Source organism: Mixophyes fleayi, chromosome 4 (assembly GCF_038048845.1).
Source record: "Mixophyes fleayi isolate aMixFle1 chromosome 4, aMixFle1.hap1, whole genome shotgun sequence".
In the NCBI taxonomy this organism is placed as follows: Eukaryota; Metazoa; Chordata; class Amphibia; order Anura; family Limnodynastidae; genus Mixophyes; species Mixophyes fleayi.
Genome location: NC_134405.1, coordinates 25,319,892 through 25,337,708, shown reverse-complemented (window position 1 = coordinate 25,337,708; position 17,817 = coordinate 25,319,892). Strand labels below are relative to the sequence as shown.

Genomic DNA, 17,817 nt, shown 5'->3' with positions numbered 1-17,817 from the left:
CCTCTGTGATACCAGATAGATTATCCAATTGGAGGAGATATATCAGCGTGTGTGGCCAGAACACAGAGGATTGTTCTGTTTCCAAGAATGCTTTCTCTTGTGCTATGAAAGTTTTGATATAGGAAACGTCTTAACATAAAGGCTAGAACGTCTGAGCTTGTGTCTACATCTCTGGCTCTTCATCGTCTCTTTGATGTTTTACTCTCACTTGTAGCTCACATTGTCCTCTCCAACCCTTGTGTTCAGGTCACACTTTTACCGAACAATGTAGAAGTGTGTCAAGTGTGGAGAGGTGAGAGGATCACAATTCACATGTTGTCACCCACACTCCACATTAGTCATAACCATAAGATCTTATTACATAGCATTTTGAGGATGGCGTTGACAAGCAAAGACGTGTGCAGATCCAAAGCTACTTCAACAACAGGCTACGGCTGGGTACACACTACAGAAATGTTCTCTCAATGTGTTATCAGTAACGATTTTAACTATGACTCAAAAAAAAATAAGATTTACCTTCAAATCTGTGCTCTTCATCTGTCATAACCATGGGCTGAAAAGATCATGACACTGTAAACTCTATGGACATCCTGATCGTGAGTGCATACACACTGCAGAATTGGAACGACATCGTTCCGTTTCGGAACAAGATTTTTAGTTCAGTTTAAAAATCAAATGAAACGATATGATGAGCTTTGGAATGACAATCGCTCATCGTACACACTAATGCGATGATGCTGAACAGTCGTTTATCAGGTGATTGGCCCGATAATTGACTGATAACCTTGTAGTGTGTACCCAGCCTAACTTGGCACATATTGTTTACACCCATTTCGTCAACTATAGGTGCGTTTTATTGCTATATACTTTTCGGGAGTTGGGCAGCATTTGGTCCAAGGCCAGAAGTACATCTCCATATTGAAACACAGCCACAAATACTTTATTATATCTTAGAGTGAACATTTTCTGCTTATAAAGTGGCCAGTTTTGCCCCAGGAACCTTCTCACTGGAAACGTTAAACTTTAGTGCTTATGTTTGATTAGCCCCAGGGCCGGATTTACCACTAGGCCACCTAGGCAATTGCCTAGGGCCCAGCGGTCCCCAGAGGGCCCTCGCAGGGCCGGCGAGTGAGACCAACCTTTAAAAATGGGCCGCTACTTATGGGCCAGTGATATGTGCTTGCCTCCCTGGGCTAAAGTCTGCCAACCAGCCCCTTAATAGGGGTACATGTTATGCTAAAAACTATAGTGCTATGGATTTTTTCAGGAAGGGGGCCCCAAACCAGTATCTTGCCTAGGGCCCCATGAGGTCTAAATCCGGCTCTGATTAGCCCACACACTGTGTGATTTTGTTGGACAATTTAATTGACCTGACCCACCGTTGTGCCTTGCGTTGGCTCACCCTCCATTATCAAAATCCAAATAGGGCCGGTAGGAAAACAAGTTCAATGAGGGTTATCATATCTGGAGGTACAGAAAGTCTTGCATGCATCATGATTACGTTAGTTAGCAGTCACCCGCAACAGCCAAATCAAAGAATATGTTTATGTGTGGGCCACAAGGAATCATAAATCTCTGGCTCTTTGCAGTTGCTTTCATTTTGTCATCACAAAATGACGTGACCGTCACTGTCTTCCATCAGATATTTTGCACGCAGCGGCTAGATTGATTTTCCTTGCTCTGCAGAGCCACTCTGTCAGTCTCTACATTGGTTGCCTGTATTTCAACAAATCCAATATAAAGTTCGTCTACTAACATACAAGGCTGTCAACAAAATTGCACCAACATACATCTCCTTATTTGTCTCAAAATATCTCCCAACTCGACACCTCCGTTCTGCACGAGATCTGCGTCTCTCTTCCACTCTCATCACGTCCTCCCATTCTCGGTTACAGGTCTTTTTTTTGGGCTGCACCCACTTTGTGGAATTCCTTCCCTCACACAGTAAGACTTTCCTCTAGTCTTCAAACCTTCAAGTGTTCACTGAAAACCCACCTCTTCAGACAAGCTTATGATATTCCTCAACCACCATCTTAATTTCCCTAGATTACCCTATTACCACCCTCTACACAGCTAACGCAAGACATCAACCCTCTGACCAACATTGCCACACACACAGCCCACTCAGTACTTTTACCTTTGCATTCTAGCTGGTCCATTGTGCAATATGATGTAGCACATGCCCTTGTGTTTCTAACTCCCATTGTCCTATAGATTGTAAGCTTGCGAGCAGGGTTCTCTTACCTCTCTGTTTGTCTGTATTACCCAGTATTGTCTTACTAATGTTTGTTCAAAATTGTAAAGCGCTACGGAATTTGCTGGTACTATATAAATAAATGTTGATGATGATGATGAGCATTTATTCCTTCTAAATAATAGAACGCACATGTATAGAGTTCTACACTCCGGTACTTAAAAAATGTAGGTGAAGTGTGTACATAAGAGCGAGTAGGATTTGATTCAATTCCCAGCCAATAGAATATTTTTTTTCCCTTTTGCTTTCCTTACAAACAGCTTTTTATATCAAAAAGTATTTGGCGATGCTAACTGATCATTATGCACTTTATATGTTGGGTGGAAGATGACGAGATCTCCAGGTAAGTGTATGAATGCATGATGTTAGCATTACTTAATCAAATTATTGGTGTTCGGGTACATAAACACTAGGTAGAGGGCACATCCCTGTTTAAATGTGAGTATTCAGATGTTGACTATGGAAAGTATAACAACTGCATATATTTAACTATTACAAAATAAAGGCTCATACTGACACTTCACCACTTGTTTAGTTGCTTTCTGCAGACTATGGGAATTACCATGGATCTGTTTATGGTATTCTAAAGTCTTTTTGGAAGTGTCAGAGATAGTAAAAGGCAACAGGGTAATTGTGGCACAATGATTTTATTGTCTCTTCCCTGAACACACTTCTCCCTAGTTATCCCATCCCAAAAGAAAAGTGACAGAAGGTCAGTAATTGGCATCTCCATGTAATTTCACACTCTGCTCTGAGAAATGTTCAACTCCAAAGTTCTCGGATGCAGGGAAGTCAAAGAGACATCAGGTACGGGCTTCTCCATCCAAAGTAAGAAAGTTCAACAAACAGTGCATACTGTATGTTACCTCAGCTGAAATATTATATGTCATAAGGCTACTAGCAGATTTGGCCAGCTCACAAACACGTTTCCGGTGCTAATTGCTCAAGTATTAGCGGAAATCGCATCAGGCAAGGGCTCAACTATCCATGAGTAGAAACCTTTACATATGATAGACAAATCAGTATGTTACACTCTATACGGTCATGGGTGGTCAGTAATTCACACAAGTGCAGAAAGCGTTGCATCATTTCGGCGGAACATCGCAGCTAATTGAATTCCCCCCCCCCCCCCTTAGACTTCAAGTGAGAAGTGTCTTTTAATTAATATGAAACCCACTTTGCAACTTCAAAAAATGATCTCTGCTTAAAGGTTCCCATACAAGTTGCAATTTTGCCGTCTTAGACCTAATTGGATATTCAGATTTTGACACAGCCATGCATGGCAAAATCCGACAGAGATATGATTATAGATAGACTTGATTCTGGGCACCTTAACTCTCTTTTCATGATCTCTCTCGCTCCCCTTTCTATACCATATTTCTACACTAGAAAGTTGTAGGCCAATTCTTTACTAGTGGATACAGCTGGAGATGTGTTCGTTGGATCGATGTAGGTGGAAACCTGATTGTAAAGAGTCAAATAGACCATGGTCAGTTCTGGATATAACAGTTTTACACAAGTCGCTATCAGGCTTTGAGACAATAAAGGGCAAAATCAAGGGCTGCTCCTTTTTCAAAGAGATCTTACAAATAAAAACATGATTGATATGTGGAAGCAAACTAGGGATGTGCACCGGCCACTTTTGGTGTCTCGTGTTTTGGATTCGGATTAGTTTGAGGTTTTGGGTTCGGGTTTGTTTCGCAAAACACCTGACGAAAGGTTTTGGTTCGGATTTAAGGTTTTGGATTTATTTTGAAAAATAAAACACAGCACAGCACAGCACGAGATATAGCAGGACAGAGGACCACCTAACACAACCTCCCTCTACCCTGATCAATGCCCGAGTGAAGATGGCGGCGGCTAGCGGGGAATTTATAGAATACGAGTATCGCGAGATCCGACAGCGGGATTATGACTCAGAGCCTCGGTTTCAGTTTTGCAATTGGCAGGAATACCCGGATCTGTCTCGTATCCAGCTCGGATCGGCAACGTTCGGGTGGGCTCAGATTTCAGATATCCGAGCCCGCTCATCTCTAAAGCAAACGCAACAATACTGTAGAGGAAGTTATGATCATGGAGGAAGAATTGTTCCCTTTGTACAGTAGACCTCTTGACAAGGAAAGGGACAATAATGGGGAACCATAGTTTACGCTTAGCTGGTTAGTACATTTAAATAGAATGTGAAACATTTCAAGTTCTGCCATAGTGTGAGAACTTTTTCATATATTTTTGTGAATGCTATTAGTAGGTGTTTTAAAGCAGTGGGGAAATACCAGTGGATGTCTTTTAGTTGATGTAGTATGGTTGAGTTGAAGCTTCTGTTCTCATATCTTCATTTCTACACCACTGATACAATAATCTCACATAACTTCCTTGGATCGCCTACATTTTTGGTTTCAGCCATTCTCTTTTGCTGGTATTCACTTTTCAGAAACCGATGGCCTAAATTATTTACAATGAATTTTGAGACAACTGGCCGGTTATTGGGGTCGTTTGATGACCACTATGCTCATGAGAGCTGACAGTCTACAGCTGAGCACGTGTCTACGGTTCCGCCCTTTGTAGTTTCTTTGGTGTTCTAAACTCATTTGTAGTTCACATGGTCCAGTCTTCTCCTTCTGTTCAGGTCTCACCGTGTGGGAGGGTGGGAAGGAATCACTTCCGCACTTTACAGCAGTATGGAGAGGTGTGAGAAGAGTGGAGAGGCGAGAGGAACACAATTCACATACAATCGGCCACATTCCTCACCTCTTTAGTCATAGTCATAAAATTTCATTGCAGCACTTAGAGGGTGGAATAAGCAAGTAAAGGAGTGTGCAGGTCCAAAGCTACTTCAGTAACAGGAGCTGACTAGATTGGGACATATTGTTTAGACCTGTTTCATCAATTGTACAATTGTAGATGCACAGATGGCAAAGAGGTAGAAAAAAACAACAATTAGGTTAATTAATTGAGGCCAATAGTAGAGTATTTTTTTGCTTTTTTCACAATTTCTACTCTTACAAAGTGGCTCTAATAAAATTTCTCTTGGTAGCTTTCTAGCACTATATGTTATTCTCCAGTGAGTATGTCTGAATTTACCCAACCACAGTGTGATTTTGGTTGTTCAGTTCAGTCAACCTGACCGACTATTGTGCCATGAAATGGCTCATCATCCTTTATTTATATAGCACCAACATATTCCGTAGCGCTTTACAATTGGGGACAAACATAGTGAACTAATAAACAAACTGGGTAATGCAGACAAAGAGGTGAGAAGGCCCTGCTCGCAAGCTTACAATCAATGGGACAATGGGAGTTTGATACATGAGGTTAAGTCTACATTTTGCATTTCAGCCCAGCCAGATTGCAAAGGTAAAAGTGACTCATAGGCTAAATGATCCTGTCACACAAGAATGATGGTCAGGGGGTAGTTGTCTTGTGTGAAATTGTGTAACGGGTGGTAATAGGGTAATGTAGTGAGGTTAAGAGGGTGGTTGAGGAATATTATAAGCTTGTCTGAAGAGATAGGTTTTCAGAGAACGCTTGAAAGTTTGTAGACCAGAGGAGAGTCTTGTTGTGCGAGGGAGAGAATTCCATAGAGAGGGTGCAGCCCGAAAAAAGTCCTGTAACCGAGAATGGGAGAATGTAATGAGTGTGGATGAGAGACGCAGATCATGTGCGATCATAATCCCGGTGCAATTGATGGGAAAATCAGGTCCACGAATCACCAAACAACCAAATTGCAACATGTATTTGTGCTGGGAATCATATGTTTCTGTATCTTTGCAGTGTCTTTCATTTTGTGTTGAGAAAATTTTGTGAATAGATATCCCAAATTTTCAAAACGAAGGTAAATATCTGACTCTCATCTCTTTAATGTTTTAAAGATTTGGGTAAAAATGTGAGCATTGGTGGTTCAGTGGTAAAATTCTCTCCTTCCACACGGGAGGCCTGGCCAATGCAGCAAATGTTTTTTTCCTATGCCTTTATTTATATTAATATTTGCAAATAAACCTACTGATAATATCTCATGTATATATATTTTACTTACATTTTGCATTCCAGTTTCTAGTAGAGTCAGCAAGTGCACAGTGTACAGTATATTCACAGCACAATGGAACATGGAATGTTGCCACATCATCATTTCCTCAAGCTGTGCCTCATCCTTACAGCGGAGCATCATGTATTGGAAACGTTTTTTTAGCTTAAATCAGATTCCTTATACGTGAGATTTATTTTCGGTTTATGTTTTCTTTCCCTAATTTATAATTTGTTTATTTAGTCGGACTCCAAAAAAGAAAGAACATAGTGGAACCACAGTAGAAAAGCAATACAGAGATAAGAAGTCCACAATTTTCACAGTATAACAATGAAATCAAGTAGCAGATGCACAAGCTAACTTAGTGGAAAAAGTAGGTGAGGGGGGGAGAGGGGTAAATAAGTAGGAGGTTGCCGTAAGGCCCAGGTAAATACAGAAACGCAAAAGTGAAGGGTATGAAGAGGAGTAATCTGCAGTTAAAACGTAGAAGGAGGAGGGGTAATTTGGAGAAGGTTAAGGGAGAGAGGACAAGGGCCTGTGTACATATCTAGGTTTCGGGGGGGACTGAGGGACCGTGGAGGAAGAGCCAAGGGCCCCAAACCTGAGTCAAAGCATTGTCTGTATTATAATTTTTTCTATGTGTGCGAGAAATCAAATGTACGACTTAAGAGCGAAAGTGTGGAGTGATCACTCTCTTTCGCTTCTTGGCCTTTTGGCTAAGATCAAGTGTAGTATCTGTTCTTATCAGTCTACAACACCCGGTGGTCGTAATGCTGATTGTGGCTCATCCATAGCGCAATCTAACACTGGTGAGGGGCTGATGTAGGCTCTGCTGCATGGTGCACCTGTCCTTCTCCTGCCCAATACCCAGTGGACAGAACCTGATTGGGGCTCATCGATACCACAATCTACCACTGGTGAGGAACTGTTTAGGACTTGTGTTACCCGTTCGAAGCCGGCCGGGAGCAAGAAGATGACGGCGAGGAAGATCGACTCCGGGGAAGAAGCGCTGCTGGTTCCTGCCTGCTGGGAAGAAGACGCCGGGAGCAACTCCAGCTAAAGAAGCCTTGCTCTCCTCCGGACCTGCTCCAGCGGAAGAAGCACCTCCCCTTCAGTGCAAGCCTCTGCTCCTCTCTGCCCAGCGGGAGGATACCTGCACTGCACCTGCCCTCCCTGAAGAAGATCGCCCTCCAGACCAGCCTCTCTGCCCCAGGAAGAAGAGCCAGGAAGATGGCTTCAGCTGCTGTAGCTTCTGCCTCCACCCCTGCTCCTGGCCCTGGGAAGAAGTGAGAAAAGACACCGCTCCGAAGCCTCTCCCCGTTGCTGGAACTTCTGCCCCTGCTGCTGCTGGACAAAGGAAGCCCAGCCAGGATACCCCCCAGAAGACACCCACTCTGGAACCCTGGATGAGGCAGACCGTCGCCCTGAAGTTGAAGGAGGTGGACGTAAGAGTCCCAGACATGACGGCTGAGACATTCGGGAAGAAGATGCTCCTCGATCAGGGCTTCTCCAAGGCTGAAACCCTCAGCATGCAGAACTACCTGAAGGGGATCTGGTACATCACCTTCACCTCCATTGCCATCTGTAAGAGGTATTGGGAGGCAGTGAAGACAGCGAGACCGGAGTCTCCCTTCTCCCGCTTCGTGGGGAACTGCCCCATCCAGAGAGAGGAGAGAAGAGTCACGGTCTCCATGAGAAACCCTCACACCCTTGGTAAAGACATCGCTACCTTCCTGAGCCGCTTCTGCTCCGTGGTCAAGGACCCCTCCAAGATCCTGGATGCCAACGGTTTCTGGACAGGCAAGTGGTCCATCATTAACAGGCTGAGGAAAGACAATTCTGTAATTGACGGTCTCCAACACCTGCCATCGTGCTTTGCCTTGGGTGGCTCTGCCGGCCTTCTCCACTATGCCGATCAGCCGAGGAACTGCAGGAGGTGCGGGGAAGCTGACCACATGGCGAGAAGCTGCAAAGTTTCAGCCTGCAGGAACTGCAAAGTGACGTGCACCCAGGTAAATGTGATTACTCTTTGTCTGAACAGAGAGCCTTCTTTGGAAGAATATTAGAATAAAGATTTGTTACTGTAAATGTAAGACATAAGGTGAAACAGAACCCATTTGAGAGAAACTCTCATTTGAAAGAGTTTCAGAAACCTCAACAGCAGCAACAGGAGGGTAAGAAACATTTCTTAACAGTCAGAAATGTGATGTTTATATCTCCCTTTCTCGCGGTTCTATAGACTTCTAGGCAGGCAGTGGTCTCACGGGCCCTCTTATTGGTCTGGTGGGGGTGAGTGTAAGTCTGCAGGAGTCGCCATACTTATTATGGGAGAATTGAAACTTGCATAGTAAAACGGGATCTGTTATCTAATTCTATTTCCAAATGTGTGGGAGTGAAAGAAGAATGATACTATAGGGACTTGTTCTCATTATGTAGTAACAAAAAGAGATTTTGTAAGAGCCGCTGTACAATCTCCTTAATGTGAATAAATATTTCCAAATGTGTGACCCCAGCGTGATGCACAAATTTGTTATTGTCAGTGAGGTCAATCCTTACCTGTTCCTGCTTGTGGAGAAACAGACATGATGAATGGAGGAGTCTGATGTGTGATTACGCAACACTCCTGCACTGCCCTGAATGACAACTTGGGGTGTGTGTCATTCTGATACCTGACAATACATTGTACAATCATTGTAATGTTATAAATAGTAGAAAAAGCTGATAACGGTCAAAGAGCTAAAAGAGTATATAGAAGTAATTATCATACATGATTGGTTAGGCTGTGAGTCAAGCAATCTACTGTTTATTTAGAGAAGTGCTTCAATATTTCCAGAAGTCTCATACTGTTTACAGAGCCTTATGTGATTATTTTATCAGGGTGTAAGGACTAAAAAAGCAGCTCCTGCATATTGTAGAAACAGAGAGATACCTGTAATCTCAGTCTTGGATACAAACACAATATTGGCTGCATACCTACATGCCTAACATTGTTCCTGTATCTATGCTGAATCTGTTTTGGAATAAAGTGATTTTATTTGCATCCAAGACAGGGGAGTGAAGTCATTTGCTTCATTAGCATAATTACCACCATAACAGCCCATGTGACCTCTATCAGGCCTGGCAGTGAGAGGAGCCTGGTGATTGTGTCTGTCAGCATTGTGAGTCTGCGCTCTGCTCTACTGAGAATGTACAGGGGGAGACACACTCACTGTGAAGTCCCATTTAGACGTTCAGTACCACTGTGATAATTCTTACAAAGTAGACTAATTATCACAGTGGAACCGAAAGCCAGACGGGGCCAAATGATCAGGCTAAGTGGAGATAAGTGCTTTACAACAATTTTACTTTTATACACAACGCTAAGACTTGGTTGGACTTTATAAATTCAACAAATGTCATTTTTTTTTTACTTCAAAATTATGTAAGCATTTTTTGGAGGTGTCAAGAAAATCATTAGCCATGATGACGAGGACATTTTGAAAAGTAGACAAAGTGCAAAGCCAACCAGTTTTGTTCAAAAACTAAGCTGGCCCGTACGGGGATCGAACCCGCGACCTTGGCGTTATTAGCACCACGCTCTAACCAACTGAGCTAACCGGCCAGATTCTGCCTGGACTTGTAAGACACAAATGTAAATTTTAATATTAGCTGTAATGTGTTGATTTATATGTACAATTACAGTTGTTCAAGGTGGTAAACCGATCCCATTAGAGAGATCTGTGCTATGAGACAGTGTGAAGCCTGACGCCTCCTCTGACACTTCTAATATAGAAATGAAGGAGATGGCTACACTACTACACAATATGTCATTTGCATCTAAGACTGGAAGTGCAGTCGCCTTTTCGCTCCTAGAATGTGCAACATTTGCTTTTTAAAATTCAGTCTGAAAAAAATATTCAATAATCCTCTATTCCTAACTTTGCAGCTGGGATGTGAGAGATGATATTAAAGGACATTTCCAGGATGAATCCAGATGCATCATCTCCCATTCCAAGGAGGAGAACCTTGAGAAGGGTGAGAAATGTTACTCTTTTTTTTTCCAGGAAACTCCACTCCAGCCACACACCCCTGACTGAACTGTGAGATGAGACCTTTCCAGGAAGAGGCCGACATGGTATTAATGAGAGGTGACTACAACAACCTCTACTCCTCTAGGACATCCGATAAATTCCTGTTAGGTATCACTAACACTACTGATCCTGCAGATAAAGAAGCCAAGGACTCTCCCCTGGCTCTAGAGGAACTGTCTTCCCATAACAAGGATCAGAAGGGATGACCTTTGCATTGGGCTAGGGCTACGCTCCACCTAAGTGCATGTTTAGTAAGGTCTCTACACCCTGTGAGGTGGTGTCCCAGGATGGGAGTTTTTCTAGGGGTGACCCAACACTAAGCTAGGATAATGTCCATCTAAGGTGCCAGCCTGGCGAGAGTCCGTGTACCCCATAAGTGAAGAATTGGTCTGTGGCTCAAGAGGAACAATCCCAGTGAAGGGGTCCCCATAGCAGGTGTAAGGTAAGACCCACCTAATACTGACTTGGTGAGGGTGCACTGACTCTACCAGCAGTACGGAATATTAGGAATGTCCCAGAGAGTGGAACCAATGTGATTTCACCCTGGTAGTAGAAGCGGGTTGGAATCCCATTGCAAACAGTGCTCAGGGCCCGAGAGCCCTTGGAGCCGACAGAGAGTAGCCCCAGGGAGAGTAAGTAGTGGGTTTCAGCTCCACAATAATTGGAAGTGGGTCCAATTATTGTACTAGAAGTAGCAGTGGGCTGATGTGTGATTACGCAACATCCCTGCACCGCCCTGTCCAGCAACTTGGGGTGAGTGTCATTCTGATACCTGCCAACAACACTGCACGATTGTTATCATGTGATAAACAGAAAATATTATTTATATTATGAATTGAAGCATATTAGTTAATAATGGTAAGACAGTCTCCAGTGGAAAATTCTGAGTTGTTATCATCTATGTATGATTGACTGGTCTGTGAGTCAATCAACCTACTGATTATTTACAGAACTACACAGGTTATTCCAGAAGTCTTTAAGAGGATTATTTTATTATTTTCCCCAGGGTGCACTGCCTAAAAGAAGCACCTCCTGCACATTTTAGGAATGGAAATTGCTGCACCATTATTCCATGCAAATAAAATATTTGGTGTATGCCGGCATGCCTTGCTCCTGTATCTGTGCTGCCTGGATCTGTTGTGGAATAAAGTGATTTTATTTGCATCCAAGCCTCGGGAGTGAAGTCATATCCTTCATTAGCGTAACTACCGCCATAACAACCTATGTGACCTCTATCAGGCTTGGTAGTGAGAGGAGCCTGGTGATCTGTGTCTGTCAGCATTGTGCGTCCGCGTTCTGCTCTTCTGAGGATGCACAGGGGAGACACACTCACTGTGGAGTCCCTTTTAGACTTTCAGTATCACTGTGATAATTCTTACAAAGTAGAATAATTATCACAGTGGAAGTGAAAACCCAGTCTGGGCCAAATGCCCATGTATCACCCAAATGATCAGGCTAAGTGAAGATAGGTACCTTACAAACATTTTACTGTTATACACAAAACTAAGAATTGGTTGGACTTTACAGATTGAACAAATGTTACATCACATGGGTTGTCCTGGTTTTTTATTTCAAAATTATGGGAGTAATTTTTTTGAGGTTTCATGGAAAATTCTTACCCATGAAGGATGGGACATATTGAAAACTAGACAATGTGCAAAGCAAAGCAGTTTTATACTGTGTGCAATGAAAAAAAAGCTGACCTGTATGTGGGCCAAACCTGCAACCTCCTGTTATTAGCATCTCACTATGATTCTGGACTGGTAAGTGGTCCCTCATTATCAGGATGAGAAGACCACAGACAGCCTCCAGCACCTGCCACAGAGCTTCTCCTTTGGTGGGTCTGCAGGACTTTTACATTATGCCGACCAGCCACGGACCTCCAGAAACCACGACAGGGCTAACCATATGTTAAAGAATTGCAAGAAATTGCAGAGTGTCAGATCACGAGACCAGGGACTGCCCCCACAAGATGACATGCAACCTCTGTGGTCTGACCAAATAGATCTACAGGACTGGCTCCAGTGGGCAAGAGCCTATGCTACAGCAGCAACAAGTGGACTGCCAAGAGGTGGACTGGCTCCTACTCTGCCTCCCAAGCCAGCCCAGAGAAAACAGAAATGTCAACAGCAGCAATTTGATGTTTATATGCTGCAGGAATGTTATCTGCCTTACTCGTGGTTCTATAGACATCTAGGCAGGCAGTGGTCTCATGGGCTCTCCTATTGGTCTGGTGGGGGTGAGCGTAAGTCTGCAGGAGACGCCATGCTTATTATGGGAGAATTGAAACTTACATAGTAAAATGGGATATGTTACACAATTTCAAAATGAGTGAGAGTGGATGAGGAATGATACTATAGATAAGGGACATGTTCTCATTATGTAGTAACAAAATGAGATTTTGTAACAGCCACAGTATAGTCTCCTTAATGTGAATAAATATTTCCAAATATGTGACCTCAGTGTGATGTGGTATTTTGGTATTATCAGTGAGGTTAATCCTTACCTGTTTCTCCTTATGGAGAAACAGACATGATGAATGGAGGAGGCTGATGTGTGGTTACACAACACTCCTGCACTGCCCTGACTGACAACTCGGGGTGTGTGTTATTCTGATACCTGACTATGCACTTTACAATCATTATAATGTTATAAATGGTAGAAAAAGGTATTCAGATTTTGTATTGAACTATAAAAACTGCTGATGGCCAAAGAGCTAAAAGAGTCTATAAAAGTATTGTGGGTAATTTTTTTTTTTCTCTTGAAAGCCTGGGAACAGTGTTTTTGTGCCCTAGTGAATGAAAAAATAATTGCAAGTCTTAAAAAATGTACGCAAGGTTGTGGTTCTTGGCCCTTCTCAAGAAAGGATAGGCCCTAGTCCCCCGTCCCCCCCCGTCCCCCTGATCCAAAAGGACCCTTTAGGGAGCAAGGCTAGGGGTGTTCCTTTAGCCCTGGGATCCACCGAGGCTTCACCCAGGGGCCGACAACTGGCTCACCACCAGAAGGATGAGCAAACAATGGGGTTCAGGGGGGGCCAGAAAAAGGCGACACAGCCCCCCCTAGATTGTAGGGGACACAGAGCCCTAAACAGCCTACCCGCACCCCTAAAAATCCATGAAGCAATGAACACAAAATGGAAAGTGACAAACAATGAGTGTAATTAATAGAAAAATAAAAAACTGCTGATTGGTTACAGCCCCAGCCTTATTGCCCAGCCATAAGGCCAGGGCAAAGAATAAAAAGCTGTGCATATATTGAAAGGAGTATATTGTAAAGACTTGTGGGCAATTTTAATGTATGATTGGTTAAGCTTTAAGTCAAGCAATATGCTGTTTATTCAGAGAAGTACCTAGGTATTTCCAGAAGTCTCATACTGTTTAGAGAGACTTATTTGATTGTTTTTTTTTTGTTTTTTTCAGGGTGTACCAACTGAAAAAAGCAGCCCCTGCACATTGTAGAAATGGAGATACCTGCAATCTCAGTCTTGGATGCAAACACAATATTGGCTGTATAACTGCATGCCTAACATTGTTCCTGTATCTATGCTGAATCTGTTTTGGAATAAAGTGATTTTATTTGCATCCAAGACAGGGGAGTGAAGTCATCTGTTTCATTAGCATAATTACCACCATATCAGCCCATGTGACCTCTATCAGGCCTGACAGTGAGAGGAGCCTGGTGATCTGTGTCTGTCAGCATTGGGAGTCCACATTCTGCTCTTCTGAGGATGCACAGGGGAGACACACTCACTGTGGAGTCCTATTAAGACTTTCACTGTGATAATTCTCACAAAGTAGAATAATTATCACAGTGGAACTGAAAGCCAGACAGGGCCAAATGTCCATGTATCACCCAAATGATCAGGCTAAGTGGAGAGAGATATTTTACAACAATTTTATTTTTGTACACAAAGCTAAGACTTGGTTGGACTTTATAAATTCAACAAATGTTGTCATTTATTTTACGTCAAAATTATGGAACCATTTTTATGAGGTGTCAAGAAAATTATTAACCATGGAGACAAGGACATATTGAAAAGTAGCCGAAGTGCAAATCCAACCAGTTTTCTTCAAAAACAAAGCTGGCCCGTACGGGGATCGAACCCGCGACCTTGGCGTTATTAGCACCACGCTCTAACCAACTGAGCTAACCGGCCAGATTCTGCTTGTGACTGTAAGATAGAAATGTAAATGATATGCAATGTGTTGGTTTATATGTATATTTACAGTTGTTCAAGGTGGTAATCCGATCCCATTAGAGAGGTCTGTGCTATGAGACAGTGTGAAACCTGACGCCTCCTCTGACACTTCTAATATAGAAATGAAGGAGATGGCTACACTACTACACAATATGTTATTTGCATCTAAGATTGTAAGTGCAGTCGCCTTTTCATTCCTAGAATGTGCAACATTTGCTTTTTAAAATTCAATCTTAAAAAAATATTCAATAATCCTCTATTCCTAACTTTGCAGCTGGGATGTGAGAGATGGTATGAAAGGGCACTTCAAGGATGAATCCAGATGCATCATCTTCCATTCCAAGGTGGAGAACCTGGGGAAGGGTGAGAAATGTTACTCTTTCTTTTTCAGGATACTCCACTCCAGCCAGACGCCCCTGACTGAACTGTGAGATGAGACCGGTATTCTCAGGAAGAGGCCGTCATGGGATTCATGAGAGATGACTACGACAACCTCTACTCCTCTAAGACAACCAATAAATTCCTGTTAGGTATCACTAACACTACTGATCCTGCAGGTAGAGAAGCCAAGGACTCTCCCCTGGCTCTAGAGGAACTGTCTTCCCATAACAAGGATCAGAAGGGATGACCTTTGCATTGGGCTAGGGCTACGCTCCACCTAAGTGCATGTTTAGTAATCTTTCTACGCCCTGTAAGGTGGTGTCCCAGGATGGGAATTTTTCTAGGGGTGACCCAACACTAAACTAGGATCCTGTCCATCTAAGGTGCCAGCCTAGCGAGAGTTCGTATACCCCATAAGTGAAGGATTGGTCTGTGGCTCAAGAGGAACAATCCCAGTGAAGGGACCCCCATAGCAGGTGTGAGGTAAGACCCACCTAATACTGACTGGGTGAGGGTGCACTGACTCTGCCAGCAGTACAGAATATTGGGAACGTCCCAGAGAGTGGAACCAATGTGATTTCACCCTGGTAGTAGAAGCGGGTTGGAACTCCATTGCAATCAGTGCTCAGGGCCCAAGAGCCCTTGGAGCCGACAGAGAATAGCCCCAGAGAGAGTAAGTAGTGGTTTTCAGCTTCCCAAATAATTGGACGTGGGTCTGATTATTGTATTAGAAGTAGTAGTGGGCTGATGTGTGATTATGCAACATCCCTGCACCGCCCTGTCTAGCAACTCGGGGTGATTGTCATTCTGATACCTGCCAACAACACTGCACGATTGTTATCATGTGATAAACAGAAAAGCTTATTTATATTATGAATTGAAGTATATTGGTTAATAATGGTAAGACAGTCTCCAGTGGAAAATTATGAATTCTTATCATCTACGTATGATCGACTGGTCTGTGAGTCAATCAACCTACTAATTATTTATAGAACTACACAGGTTATTCCAGAAGTCTTTGAGAGGATTATTTGATTATTTTCCCCAGGGTGCACTGAACACAAGAAACATCTCCTACACATTTTAGGAATGGAAATGGCTGCACCATTATTGCATGCAAATAAAATATTGGGTGTATGCCGGCATGCCTTGATCCTGTAACTATGCTGGATCTGTTGTGGTATAAAGTAATTTTATTTGCATCCAAGCCTCGGGAGTAAAGTCATATCCTTCTTTAGCGTAACTACCGCCATAACAACCCATGTGACCTCTATCAGGCCCGGCAGTGAGAGGAGCCTTGAGATCTGTATCTGTCAGCATTGTGAGCCCCCGTTCTGCTCCTCTGAGGATGCACAAGGGAAGACACATTCACTGTGGAGTCCCATTTAGACTTTCAGTATCACTGTGATAATTCTTGCAAAGTAGAATAATTATCACAGTGGAACTGAAAACCTAGTCTGGGCCAAATGCCCATGTATCACCCAAATGATCAGGCTAAGTGAAGATAGGTACCTTACAACCATTTTACTGTTATACACAAAACAAAGAATTGGTTGGACTTTACAGATTCAACAAATGTTACATCACATGGGTTGTCCTGGTTTTTTATTCCAAAATTATGGAAATAACTTTTTTGAGGTTTCATGGAAAATTCTTATCTATGAAGGAGAGGACATATTGAAAACTAGACAATGTGCAAAGCAGTTTTAAACTGTGTACAATGGAAAAAAATAGCTTGTCTGTATGTGGGTCACACCTGCAACCTGTTATTAGCAGGGCTGCCAAGAGGAATTCAGGGCCCCGGTACAACAAATTCATAGGGGCCCCCCTTATATTCGAGTATGCTAAAAAAAAAATCGGAGGTGTGGTCATGCATTTGGGGGCGTGGCTGACACATCAAAATCACTAGGTTCTGAATTCGCAGGAGCGTCACATATGTCCAAGCACTCCTGACTTTCAGGACATCTAGCACCACAGCGTAGTATAGAAAGAACGCAGTGTGTACACAAAGAGTTCAGTCTTGGCGTGCACCTTACATTGGGCACAACATTCACCAAAAATTGGCATTGTCCCTACTAGAATCACAACATTTCACATACTGTCCTGCTCTCTCCTACCTGTTCTTCTCACTTTCACCACCTGTGGCTGCATGTTTCTTTAGTTGCGGCTTGCAGGGGCAAACGCAGGATTTGTAGAAGTGGGTTTCCACACCATGCCGCCAGTGGGCGTGGCCAGCATGCTTGGGGGCGTGGCTATAATTTTAGACAGTGCTTGGCTGCTCTCCAACTCTTCTTATCCCCATAATATACATGGGCATTGCTGCGTGCACTACTGTTAGGTGCACGCAGCTCTCCTTTTTCAAGCAGAGCCGTGTGAAGCGGGGGCAGCGACCAGCCACCTCAATTATACAGCGCCCCAGACTTGAAGGGGAGTTTCCAGGCACTAGGAAACCCCTCCACGGTTTGCCTATGGCTTATCTGGATCCTGGAATGCTGGGGGCCCTATTTGGAAAAAAATGGCTACATTTAGATAATTCCATACAACCCTGGCATTAAATCAATACCACCCACAATTAATAATTAGGCCTTCCTCCAGCTCCAATCTTACAATAATATGCCCCTTCATCATCGCTATGCCTTATGATCACACCGCGCCCTCCATGCTGCTTTTGCCCCCTTCACCTGGCTCCCCTTCATCACATTATACTATGCTGCTCACCCCCATTTTGTGCCATGCTGCACCCTGTTTTTTAGCCCCACTGTGCCATGCTGCCCCTAAGTTTTTTAAATTCTACATTATCCAGAGCAGCCACGGACCTGCAAACATCACGACAGTGCTGACCATATCTTAAAGAATTGCAAGGTTCCAGCCTGCAGAAATTGCTGAGTGTCAG

General features: G+C 43.3%; 4 non-coding genes and 1 pseudogene across 4 annotated transcripts; 3 read left to right on the top strand and 2 right to left on the bottom strand.

The window, feature by feature from the left end:
• The first annotated feature begins 6,971 nt into the window (after positions 1-6,971).
• On the top strand, positions 6,972-7,125 carry LOC142155729 (U2 spliceosomal RNA; annotated as a pseudogene).
• A 1,683-nt stretch (positions 7,126-8,808) lies between these two features.
• On the top strand, positions 8,809-8,942 carry LOC142156255 (U8 small nucleolar RNA). Its single transcript, XR_012692321.1, has one exon. It is a non-coding gene; the product is annotated as a U8 small nucleolar RNA (small nucleolar RNA).
• Positions 8,943-9,802: 860 nt separating this feature from the next.
• Positions 9,803-9,876, bottom strand: TRNAI-AAU (transfer RNA isoleucine (anticodon AAU)). The gene has a single exon. It is a non-coding gene; the product is annotated as a tRNA-Ile (tRNA).
• A 2,952-nt stretch (positions 9,877-12,828) lies between these two features.
• On the top strand, positions 12,829-12,962 carry LOC142156251 (U8 small nucleolar RNA). The gene has a single exon (XR_012692317.1). It is a non-coding gene; the product is annotated as a U8 small nucleolar RNA (small nucleolar RNA).
• Positions 12,963-14,427: 1,465 nt separating this feature from the next.
• TRNAI-AAU (transfer RNA isoleucine (anticodon AAU)) lies at positions 14,428-14,501 on the bottom strand. Its single transcript has one exon. It is a non-coding gene; the product is annotated as a tRNA-Ile (tRNA).
• Between the last annotated feature and the right edge of the window lie 3,316 nt (positions 14,502-17,817).